Raw genomic sequence first — 11,235 nt, 5'->3', positions numbered from 1 at the left:
ATTTAGCATCATGCCTTTTTTTCTAGCGATATCGCCTATGTGAGTTTGTATTTAAAACGGATTCACACATTCATTCTGAAATAGTTTTCACTTTCTTAAAAGTTAAAATCTCTTCGCTTAAGAAACTAGCTTGTGAAGTTTGAAAAGAATTGTCTAAAAGAGCACTCAACAATTTGAAACCATTCCTCATAATACCAGCTTTGCAAACAAATGTTTTATAGTCGAAAAGGTGCATACCTTTAAGAATTTAAGTTGGAGTTATGGAAACCCGCTCAGAGAGGTCATTTTATGATGCCGAAGCCTTATGAAGAGTATACGAAAGCATTTGATACAATAGTTCCTACTTGTTTGTTTCAGGTTTAATGCCGTTTTTCAACAGAAGTTCAGTTACGTAACAGCGAGCAGTTAACCAAACTAGTGTTCCTGGATTCTATACCAGTACAAACCTGTTCCTCATAAGTAACTGTCAACTTCTCTACAAGAATCAGAGGTGGAGGATGAATGATTTCAGACACAATACCTTTTATCAAATAGTCACAGAGAACATACGGCCCACCCTAGGATCGAACTCACGACTCCGCGAATTTTATGAATTTATGAAACCTGCTCTATGAGATCATTTCATGACGCAAAAAGACTTTTGCGATAAGTTTGAAAGCAAATCAGTCAAGTGAGCCGCGGCATGAGAAAATCAACATAGTGACTTTGCGACCAGCATTGCTCCAGACCAGCCTGCGCATTCGCACAGTCTGGTCAGAATCCATGCTGTTTGCTAACAGTTTCTCTAATTGTAATAGGCTTTGAAGCGAACAGCATGGATCCTTACTAGACTGCGCGGATGCGCAGGCTAGTCTGGATCCATGCTGGTCGCAAAGCCACTATGTTGATTTTCTCATAGCGCGGCGCAAGTAGTTTCCCAGCAAACAGCTTATATGAAAAAGTTTCTTAATATTTCTATGTTAAAAATATATCATGTGAGGTCAACTTCTGATGCCAAAGTCTTGTGTGGAGTTTGAAAGCATTTGGCTTGGTAGATTCAGAGAAACTTCCTTACACGCAAATCTCAAGATCAAATGGTACATAATTTGAACAAAATGGAAGTTGAGACGACTATTTACCTTGTCTTGTTAATTTATCAATAATATTAAAGTATTTTTTCAACTGTTACAAGGTCCTAAAATAATGCAAAGGACCCAGCATAAAGGCTTTAAACTTTCAGGAAACTTTAAACTTATTCAGGACTGTTCCTGGTCATGTATTTCATACACAGTCCCGAGGATATTCTGAATCATTTCTCAAGCGAAACATCTTTTCTGCACGATGGCTCAAATAGTCGATGAAAGTGCAAAAAGCAATAGCACTTTTCTAATAAACATATCATCTAAAACATATTGTACTAGCAATCTCCTCCGTTCGTTAAATGAGCCATGCCATGAGAAAACCAGCATAGTGGCTTTGCGACCAGCATGGATCCAGACCAGCCTGCGCATCCGCGCAGTCTGGTCAGGATCCATGCTGTTCGCTTTCAAAGCCTATTGCAATTAGAGAAACTGTTAGCGAACAGCATGGATCCTGACCAGACTGCGCGAATGCGCAGGCTGGTCTGGATCCATGCTGGTCGCAAAGCCACTATGTTGATTTTCTCATGGCACGGCTCAAATGCATCCTCAAACCCTCCTGAACCAATTGAATTACAGCCGTAACAAGGATTCGAGCCCATTTTTGGACACCCGACAAATGACAAAAAAAAAAAACGATTTTGACGCATTTCATCGTTTTTCTTCGGCTCACAATGCATAAATTGCTCAAATTAATTTCATTTCATATATCAAAAAGACCCAAACGATGAACTCAGGTGACTAAATTTTGGCTCAAATGCATCGTTTCGGCAAAGAATACAGCAGTAACTGAACACCAAAACATGCTCCAATTTCGTGATGAGGCCTTCTTTTGACATATGCCGTCGTCATCGTGAAAATTCGTCGGAAATGTAATATGTACTATTATCTGTAAATACATACCAACAATATCTACGTGATGAGATTTATTCTAAAGTCTCGCTGGACGATGCAAGTTACAGCAGTAACAAGGCTTTGAACCATTTTCGGACACCTGAAAAATTACCAAAAAATACGATTTTCGACACAATTTAACGTTCTTCTTCGGTGCATAAGGCATGAACTGCTAAATCTAATTTCATTTTCTATCTAATAAGGACTCCAAAAATGACATAAGGTGACCAAATCTGGACTCAAGTTCAACGTTTCGGTGCAGAAAACAGTAGTATCCATGCACCAAAACATGTTCCAATTTCGTGATGAGGCCTTAATTTGACGTATGCATTCTGCATCCTGAAAAGCCGACGGCAATGCAAAATGTACTAATATTTGGACATTTATACCAGCAATATATTCACATGTTTTGATTTACCCTGAAGTCCTCTTGGAAACCTGAAAAATGACTAAAATTATGATTGTCAACACAAGTCATAGTTCTTCGTCGGTACATTATGCATGAATTGCTAACACTAGTTCATATCGTATCTCATGACCTCAAACGATGACTTTAAGGTGTTTGTATCTTGGCTCAAGTGCATCGTAATAGCGCAGAAAACAGCATTGCATGAGTACCAAAACATTATTAGATTTCGTGTGCGGCCTTCTTTGGAAGTATGCCGTTAGCATCTTAAAGATTCGTCGGAAATGTTCTATATATGTACTATTAAATGGACATAGATACCAGCAATATATCCAAATGGTTTAATTCATCCTCAAGTTCTCTTCGACGCTGCAAATTACAGTAGTAACAAGAATTCGAACCCATTTTCGGACATATTAATATTCTAAAGAATAGGATGCCGTCGGTAACCTGAAAATTTGTCGACAATGTAAACTGGCGTCTCTTTTGAACAAATGTACCAACAAATAATTGAGCCGCGCCATGAGAAACAACATAGTGGCTTTGCGACCAGCATGGATCCAGACCATCGTGCGCATCCGCGTAGTCTGGTCAGGATCCATGCTGTTCGCTAATGGTTTCTCTAATTGCAATATGCTTTGAATGCGAACAGCATGGATCCTGACCAGACTGCGCGGATGCGCAGGTTGGTCTGGATCCATGCTTGCTGGTCGCAAACGCACTACGTTGCTTTTCTCATGGCGCGGCTCATATATCGATATCGTGCAATACATCCTAAAGTCCACACACAATTTGTGAAAACAGCAGTAAGATGGTTTTGAACCCGTTTTATTAGACATGAAAAAGACAAAAATACTAGATTTTAATTGTTTTCGACGACAAATTATGCACGAATTGCAAATATTGATTTCATATTTTATTGTGTACAACTTCCAACTATAACTTCCAACAGTAGCAGTAGTAATACTGTTGTTGCTGCTATAACTTTACAACAGTAATAACAGTAATAATGCTGCTGTTACTGCAAAAATCCAATTTGTATACAAAAATAAATAATTATGTAAAGGATATTAAGACACGCAAGGGGGGGGGGGGGGGGGGGGGGGGGGGGGGGGGGGGGCCAGTAGGGGGGGGGGTCCTGCGCAAAATGTTTTTTGATTTTATTTATACTTTGTGGTAATATACCTACATGTATTAAGTTTCATTAACAAGTGTTACTGTTACCAGTTTTGACCTACTTTTATATATATTCACATTTAAAGTGGGTGGGGTAATCTGACATGTGACCAGCCAGGAACACAATTTCTGTTATTTTTTTAAAAATGGTTCTAACCTTTTACCTGAAACTTTCATGATAAAATAACTATGCGATGGACATTCACACAATATGTTGCATTTTAAATTGTACTGGATACCTTTTTCATCACAGAGCCACAAAGTGGTCTAATCAAATTTACTGATTTTCAATGGACGAACTTTACCAAAAAGCTAAAACATTTTTTATTAGTTGAGATATTAAGGTGTTATTTTCAGCAGATATTGTAAACTAAATAAACATTAAAATGACAGTATATCAGTATACTTTGATTAATATTGGAAGAGTGGTACACTCTCAAACTGGGAAAAAGTGGGTGGGGTAAATAAATATTCGAAGCAACACTACAAAAATTGTGCAGTTGTTAAGCAATGGCCTCATATTGTCTATTACTATCTTAATTTTATTAAATACAGCATTGATTGATCAATTTTAACAAAAAAAATTCCCACTTTATACATGTGTGTCATGGAAAAAGCATGGACCTTGAACATGACATTTAGACAAACCAAATTAACCCTGAAAGCTCAAAGTATTTAACAAAAGGTTTTGCCTGAGGTAGTATATTTTGAGGAAAGCTATTGTTCAAATTCACATTAAATTTTCTGCATTGATTTTTCCATGGCACACATGTATAAAGTCTTACTAAAGGTTAGAGACCACCAATTGTTTTCCCATAGACTTACATTGTAACATTATGGCGTGTACGGCCTTCCATACATCGAAACATGTATATCCAATTACAAGTTTTTCAACAACTATCTTAGTTTTACCAAAATATCGGACGAAAAACATATGAATAGTGATACTTTATTTAAGTAATTTTCGTATAAATGAGATGACCCCCTGTTTACATCATTGACACGGCGGGAGAAATTCGTTTGATAAAACTTTTTTTCAATACACATAAAATGTAGCAAATTTTGTCAAAATGTATAATAAAATACTGTAAATGCAGTGAAAAAATATCAATTTTGAAAAAATAATCACTTCCTGGGTTTGTTCACATGACTGACCAATCAGAACGCACAGACGTTACCTTATTCCCAGGTATACACTTACCTCATTCCCAGTAAGTTCCCTGTACTTTTTGGAATTGGTGGTCTCTGACCTATAGATGAATGTTTCGTATCACGTTTTCCAATTTTACAGTGATATTGTGAAACATGATCCAATACCAAATGTCTTACAAAGTTTCATAAAGAAATGTTCAGTTTTAAGAAAGATATGGACAGTTTACTGAGGTCACCCCCTGTCGATTTATATGCCCATACTCAGTCCCTGTCGTCGTCAGATTGCATTTTTTCGTGAAAATTTCAGTTGTCTGCATTTTATTTGACTTTGAAGCTGAAATGCGATTCATTCCGTAAAAAATAGAAATAAGGTCTAATAATTTTGATCACTCTCTAACATTACAGAGACAAAAATGATCCTTTTTGGCCCAAAAGCTCAGATAAAAATGGGCACACCTGTTAAAAAAAAAAGGCCACAATTTTAAAAAAAAATCAAATTTCACGCTTATTTCTGCAAGAAAACGTCTTTCTACATCATTTACAACAGATCTGTGGCCATTTACATTACCTGTGATGGCTTCCGACAAAAGTCATGTTTTAGCTCTACTACAGGTTAGAGACCACCAATTGTTTTCCCATAGACTTACATTGTAACATTATGGCGTGTACGGCCTTCCATACATCGAAACATGTATATCCAATTACAAGTTTTTCAACAACTATCTTAGTTCTACCAAAATATCGGACGAAAAACATATGAATAGTGATACTTTATTTAAGTTATTTTCGTGTGAATGAGATGACCCCCTGTTTACATCATTGCATTCGCATCCATCAGATGTTCGTCAAAATTCCGAGACGAACCTCTGATTTATTTCTGTCGTTTATTTGGTGAGCATGCGCACTCGTAATTACTACCGGGAGAAGTTTCAGCCAATCAATGTTCGCTACTATTTGGCACGCCGAATTGAAATTTCAAACAATATGTAAGCAAGATAGTTGCTAACGATAGATAAAGGCGATATTCCATGATTGCGATTAATAAAGATTTATTTCTGTTATTCGATGTTAAGAAATTTACCTGAAGAAATAATAATATTCCTCGTAAGTCGGCATCGATATGAAAGGACGCGGTCACGCTTTTCACGGACGATTTTGATTGGTTCGCTACATTTTGTCGCGAAACGACGCTGATTGGCTGAAACGTTTTACCTGTAATGTAACCAAACCACAAATATCGGCGAAATGTGCCAGAGGTTCATCCGGGGAACCACGGTAGACCTCTGATATGCGAGAATGACATCATTGACACGGCGGGAGAAATTCGTTTGATAAAACTTTTTTCAATACACATAAAATGTAGCAAATTTTGTCAAAATGTATAATAAAATACTGTAAATACAGTGAAAAAATATCAATTTTGAAAAAATAATCACTTCCTGGGTTTGTTCACATGACTGACCAATCAGAACGCACAGACGTTACCTTATTCCCAGGTATACACTTACCTCATTCCCAGTAAGTTCCCTGTACTTTTTGGAATTGGTGGTCTCTGACCTAAAGAGAAAAACGTTTTGTTAAAATTTATCAACCAAGTCTGTATTTAATAAAACCAGAATGTGTCTGTAGGACACAGGGTGTGAATTTTTTTACTATTTCAGGGGCCATAACTCTGGAAATAGGGGGCAGACCCAGATAAAAAATAGTAGGTGCGCAAGTTCATATCATGATAAACACTCATCAATTTATATCAAATACTTTTTGAGCTAGGCATGTCACAAGGTGAAAATGTGCATTTTTGACTATTTCAGAGGCCATAACTCTAGAAATAGGGCGCGGACCCAGATTAAAAATAGGAGGTGCGCAAATTCATATCATGATTAAGACTAAGGTAAGGTTTTTATGAATCTATATCAAGTACTTTTTGAGCTAGGCGTGTCACAAGGTGAAAATGTGCATTTTTTACTATTTCAGGGGCCATAACTCTAGAAATAGGGGCGGAGCCAAACGAAAAATAGGAGGTTTGCAAGTTCATATCATTATAAAGACTCATGCAAGATTTCATCAATTTATATCAAATACTTTTTGGGCTAGGCGTGTCACAAGGTGAAAATGTGTTTTTTACTATTTCAGGGGCAGTAACTCTAAAATTAGGGGGCGGAGTCAGACGAAAAATAGAAAGTGCGCAAGTTCATATCACGATAAAGACTCTTGCAAGGTTTCATCAATTTATATCAAATACTTTTTGAGCTAGGCGCGTCACGAACTTCGGACGGACGGATGGACGGACGGACGCACGGACAAGAGCAAATCTGTATGTCCCCACCACTCATGGGGGGCACAATTAAGATAGTAATAGACAATCTGTGGTCATTTCGTAACAACTGCACAATTTTTGTAGTGTTGCTTCGAATATTTATTTACCCCCCCCCCCCCCCACCCCACTTTTTCCCAGTTTGAGAGTGTACCACTCTTCCAATATTAATCAGAGTATACTGATATACTGTCATTTTAATGTTTATTTAGTTTACAATATCTGCTGAAAATAACACCTTAATATCTCAACTAATAAAAAATGTTTTAGCTTTTTGGTAAAGTTCGTCCATTGAAAATCAGTAAATTTGATTTGACCACTTTGTGGCTCTGTGATAAAAAAGTATTCAGTACAATTTAAAATACAACATATTGTGTGAATGTCCATTGCATAGTTATTTTATCATGAAAGTTTCAGGTAAAAGGTTAGAACCATTTTTTAAAAAATAACAGAAATTGTGTTCCCGGCTGGTCACATGTCAGATTACCCCACCCACTTTAAATGTGAATATCTATAAAAGTAAGTCAAAACTGGTAACAGTAACATTGTTAATGAAACTTAATACATGTAAGTATATTACCACAAAGTATAAATAAAATCAAAAAACATTTTGCGCAGACACCTAACTGGGACCCCCCCCCCCCCCCCCCACCTTTATTTGAAATTTATAAATAAGTCTTGCTATTTACTTAGCGCACACTTGTTTTGGGTCGTCATTTATATAGAGAAGATTTTGAAATATTCATTTTAGTAATGTTTCAAACATGCATTTAAAGCACGTAAGAAACATGAATACATAGCCCGGTTTTCATTTTTCTTATGTGCCATGAATACCCAACCTAGAGCTAGAAGTGTATTCACCTCTGGCTTGATATTTGTCTTGGGTTAAATACCCAATTCAGAGCTGGCTGGGTATTCACCTCTGTGGGTATTCTTCTTAGATAATTTGTGACGGGTAATATTAAATATTAGAGTAAGAAAGACAAAGTTAGTCGAGGGCTTAGTGCAAAATTATTGTATCTTGTTCTTTATTTAAATACAGTTCCGGTCCGTCATTCTATTACTACGGAGTCATTATTTCAACTGATTCAAATACAAATCATACTCAAGAGACGTCATCGACGTTACGCGTTACCCAAACGACGTCGCTTTATAATACTAGTAATAGTTCATCACATATTATGAAAATAACGTTAGTGTCGCTCAAGTATATCTCAATTACATTTAAAAATCAATTATTTTATCCGTAGGACATAAAAATAAGAAGCGACAGACTCGCCCGCACTCTGAGAGACATGTTGTTTTAACCATGACGAGAACTGACCTAGATTTTAACCATATATCAGTAAGAGCGGCCTGTCGCTTCTGACTATTGACAATAAATAACAAATGCTGGTTGAATGGGATAAGGCCGTGACTTTTATTATTATATTATTCTAACTTTTAATGAATACATTTTAAAACTTAACGTAGTGCTGGTATTTACTGATGATCTATATTAGCTTAAAAAAAACTTGAAATGTTGTTTATTTCTGTGAGAATATGGAGAGGGGCGTTAATTACATGTAGTAGGAGGGTGTTTATCAGAGAATATACGGTATATGTATGTTGTTGATGTTAAAAAATGACATGTTGTACACCCAGTATAATGCCTTAATGAAATTGCTTATTACTGTTTGTTTTTATTATTATTCCAATCGTTGTAAGAAGACGTACAAATGATGTAGTATACCACATCAAGTTTTCTCCAGATATAAATTCGTTTAAGTTCTCTTCTTCAATTGTCTCGTTCAGTTTGACAGGACAGACTTTAAATTATAAGGGAGGTAAATCTCTCTCACAGAACCGATACATTGGTATAGAGTTGTGATTTCTGTTTTCATAAGGACATTCAACACATATTTACAGGGATAATAAGTCAAAATGCTTAAAAATTCAATAAGTGCATACTAATAAAACAAATCGGGCATGTGTTAGGAAACCGCGAATTAGTATTAACTTGCGTTTTAAGACTTTTTAATACCAGCGTCAATCCGTCGCAAGAAAAACAAAATACGTAAAATTGTCAGTTGGATTATCATAATGAAACTACTTTTTACGCATATAGCTGAGGCCTATCCCGTTGTCTGATTAATATGATGGTCAGAACATTTCAATGGAAACAAAATAACCTGCTTTTTTAAAAGCTAATGGGTTTTCTTTGCATTGTTACACTTTCACATTATAGATTTTTCTTCTATTTACAGCCAAATTATATCTATTTAACACACTGAAAATAACAGACATCCACGCATCGAAACGATGGAATTTAGTTATTCTAAACTGAAAATGAAAATAACCTAGTAATTTATATGAGTCTTATCTTTAGTGTGATGAAATGAGACTTAGTTTTTTATTTAGTTAAATACTCTTTAAGTAGTTAATAGGCATCTGTGTTACATTTTAGGTTTCTATTTCAATCTTTCTTAGTTGCAAAAATATTAAATGTAAAGACTTCATTTGATATTTTTCAGAGTAAACGCTGAACATTTGACTTGTGTACTTGATGGAAAGAGCCAGGCATAAGTTCTATGACAATCCTCTGAGCAATATGACTTTAAGAATTTATGAAAATTGTCCGAGAGAGAGCTGTAATGCTAACTATAATTACATTTATGCAGCTGATTTTATTTATTATAACTAAACACAATGGAATTTTGACTGGCCTTTTGGCTAGATGATTTACTACCTTTATATAAGTCTGAAATACAAACTAATTCTGAACAAACATGAAATTGTAAAATGGAGGTGTTTGACTCTGGGGAAGTCCATTTTGTAATGAATCATACACTTAAAGATGAAGATGTGCATGTAACTTTCTTAAGTAATTCCTTTATCGGTAAGGGTAATGGCCTACTATTAAACAGCAGTCAGTTACTTTGAAGTGTTGTCTGTTGCAGTGTACCCCAGTTTTCCAATATATCATAGACCTGTTCTTAAATTAAAATGTTTTTATTTAGAGACTAAAGTGTATACCTGAAAATAAATGACTTGTCTGTATCTATTTTTCTGATATTTTAGGAAACATTGATGATGCGTTTTGATAATTCATGGAACTCCAACAGAGAATGGTGAGAGAGTTGAATCTATTTGACTATAACAGTAGAGTATTATTATATAGTATTATTATGATTGAATTCTGTTACTAATGCGCAATCTTTCTTCTTTATGTTAATATGCAAAACAGCATAGTTATTATTCAGACGTATAGAGAAAGCTTAATATGATCAATCAAGGCACCTGCCACTGCTTATAGTGCCCTAAAATTGGTGTTGGTGGATTAACGCTGAAAAGGAAAGCTACACCAAGTGGCATAAATCAGATTTTCGAGACAGCGTAGCTATATTTCGTGTCTGGTTATAATCTAACGTTGTAAGCAATTACGTCATTTATACCTTACACAAGAAAAGCATCTTCAAGTTAATTAATGTTTGAAAAATGAATGGAACGTTTGACATGGAGCTAGCAAATAAAGTGTACGGTTTTAAGACGAGGAAACAAGAATTCAGCGTGTACAGAGTGTTTAACTTTTACTTCACATTATGTGAAGATATAATATGTCCTTCTTTTAAACAAATTGTTCTTTGGAACATATTAACCTCCCTAATTGACACCTCAACGAAGTGTAATAATATACTTTATTATATACCTATATAAATTCTGTAAAAAATCGGCTTGTATTTCACAATTTAACATGAACAGCCAGACAAAAATTCCGTATTGTGCCTTTTAAATTCCGTATTGTACCTTCCGTATTGTATGCTGCCGGACTATTTTCATTAATATGCATGACCCGACACGTTTCTATAAATAGCGCACATAAAAACTTCACTAAATTCCATTTAATATCGATAAACATTGAAGATTTCGTTCAAGAACAAAGTAAGAATCAAAATGGTAAAGGTATATAATAAAAGGGTCATTATAACAGTAGCTAGATCTGGGACTTTGTATTCGGCTCTCATGGATTTGCAAGGTCGGATCACACTGGGCGCTTGCGCGCCTCGTGAGATCCGATCTGGCAAAATCCACTTGAGCCGAATACTGCATCCCAGATCAAGCTACTGTTATAATAACCCTATTTTACTGGAAAATTAGAGCTGCAGTGTTTTTGCTAAATTTCTATGATGAACTTT

Source organism: Mercenaria mercenaria, chromosome 5 (genome assembly GCF_021730395.1).
Source record: "Mercenaria mercenaria strain notata chromosome 5, MADL_Memer_1, whole genome shotgun sequence".
In the NCBI taxonomy this organism is placed as follows: Eukaryota; Metazoa; Mollusca; class Bivalvia; order Venerida; family Veneridae; genus Mercenaria; species Mercenaria mercenaria.
Note: the sequence above shows the minus strand (reverse complement) of the source record.